Below are 2,472 nucleotides of genomic sequence, written 5' to 3' on the forward strand. Positions count from 1 at the left end.
ATATACTTATTTAGTTATTAATTATTTATTATTCTTTAGTTATTAATTAACATTTTATTATTATTATTTTGCTATTAACTATTTATTATTTATTATTTATTTCGGTAATATTCTATTAAGTTAAGTTAAGTTCAGTTCAAGAGCATTCAGTTCAGCTCTAAAGAATAGGACCTTATATGATTATATACTTTCTTCGTCCATTAAATATTTATTCTGAATATAAATAAAGGGAGTTACAGTTAATCGGCTAGCTAGTAAAACGGCTCTAGTAATTAGGCAGCTATACGTACTCTAGTAAAGGAATCTTAACAAGCAGAAAAGATAATAATAGAAAACAAGGAACCCTACTTTTCATACTTTTGTGACATACATGCATTATTTTAAACATAATGCTTGTACGAGATTTGGTAATATTAAATTCACATAGCTAAAGGCCTAAGCCATATGTTTTTATGATTCTAATGTGTTTATTGCATTTTTTTTAATCGAATACACAAATTACAAATTATGGTGGGGAATCAAATCGGTAACTGATTATTTACAACATCACATAGTAGGTAACGTTTTTAACTACAGGAAGTAAAAGTTTCTAAGAATAAAAAATTTCCATGTGTTAGCATTTTCTATGGGAACTTGTGAAATAACCTCCTATAGGAATTCCACTTACATATGGGAGACTTAGGCAAATAGCTTCCTCTATTTTGTAGGAAATAGAAATTGGTAGGAAGTGTCACTCTCCATGTTTTTGCAATAACACTACAACATTTCACTTTCCATGATTTTTCATATCAACCAAACAACACCTATATGCAAAAGTATAAGTAATAAAACTATGGCAGCAGACTATTGAACAGTTAATTAAATCAAGTAAAAAAACTAGATTCCTTTTAAGATTAGGAAAGAATTATAATTATTAGTATATAATTTGTACCATATACAAATGAAAAACGTGTTTTATGCACCCTAATTTTAATGCAAAAAAGAACTACACACATGCAAAGCAAAAGAGTGAAAAATGATCCAAACAACACCTATATATATGTCCTTTGAATATGAGTGTTTTGCCATCAAACAATACACTACAAAACTCTTAGTTACCACAATAATTACCATCTCTAATCCAAATAGAAAAAAGATTGAAAATGTCTTCGTATACAAATTCAAGTAAGTTAGTCCGTACAGAGAGTATGTTAGATGAATACAACACCTACTTCTCTCATGTCTTCGCACCATTGAAGAACATAAACCAGAAGAAGACTGTGTGCAGTAAGAACATTATGCAACAACAGCATGAAGATGTTGATGCCGAAGCAGAGGAGTACATTAAGAAAAGACATCAAAAGTTTGCTTTCGCTAAATGGGTGTAATCTATAATTAACTGGGATAATGTTCTTCACATGTTCATAAGGTTAAAAATGTTATGCATATTATTTCAAACTTATTTATCAAATTAGTTTGTGATACACAAATTTCTACGGATCGAAAAAGTATTTGTTAACTGTGGGGTTCGAACCCACGTGCACTTGTGTGCAGCAGATCTTCAGTCTGCCCCCTTGACCACTTGGGCAAACCTTGTTCTTCACATGTTCATAAGGTTACAACTTTAATGTGTATTATTTTCAACTTGTTATAAGCAAACAAGTGCGACAAACGATTAGGAAAAAATCCTACAAATACAATGTACAACAAACAGCAAAAACAATAACTAAAGACACACATGTTTAATGAGGAAATTTAAATTTCTTCCCCTCAAATATTATCATAATATTATGTTCACGTCTACTAGAACTATAATTGTTCTCTAATTCCAAATAATTATAGAGATTGTTACATACCAAAATACTATTAATTTCCTAATTACAATTCTACATAAACTAGGAAACTAAATAATAAGCCAATACTAGGTAACTACTTTCCTAAAGTGATGTGGACTTGCTTATCGTTGGACTTCGACACGAGTTATCGTCGGTTTAATTAAGTTGCGTTTAATTTCTAACAAAACTTATTTATGAAATTAGTTAGTTTGTATGATATTAATTGACACTTAACACCCTAAATAAAAAAATTCTAAGGATCAAATGTGAATCCATATTAGTTTTGCAAATAAGATCATACATACAAATGGGGGGAAGATTTCAAAAAGAAAATTACAAAAATGCTGGCTGTGGGGTTCGAACCCACGCGCACTTATGTGCAGCAGATCTTAAGTCTGCCCCCTTAACCACTCGGGCAAACCAGCTAATTGTTGATACTTTTGCTACAATTATTTATATATATTATACTCTTTTCGATATTATTCAGTTTTTATCAATGATGCTTATCCACTCCGGCCATAACTAATTAACTGTCACCCGAATTATATTTGATGGAAAATACTTCCTCCATTCAAATCTAATTATCATGTATACTGTATATTATTCGTCACATACTCACATTTTTTTAACATTAAAATAAATATTCTTAGACTATCAT

The 2,472-nt window shown here is 30.1% G+C and overlaps 1 non-coding gene across 1 annotated transcript; it reads right to left on the bottom strand.

Annotated features, from left to right (window-relative positions):
• Positions 1–2,156: 2,156 nt before the first annotated feature.
• On the bottom strand, positions 2,157–2,239 carry TRNAL-UAA (transfer RNA leucine (anticodon UAA)). Its single transcript has one exon. It is a non-coding gene; the product is annotated as a tRNA-Leu (tRNA).
• Between the last annotated feature and the right edge of the window lie 233 nt (positions 2,240–2,472).

The sequence above is a fragment of the Spinacia oleracea genome, chromosome 1, assembly GCF_020520425.1.
Source record: "Spinacia oleracea cultivar Varoflay chromosome 1, BTI_SOV_V1, whole genome shotgun sequence".
Taxonomy (NCBI): domain Eukaryota; kingdom Viridiplantae; phylum Streptophyta; class Magnoliopsida; order Caryophyllales; family Amaranthaceae; genus Spinacia; species Spinacia oleracea.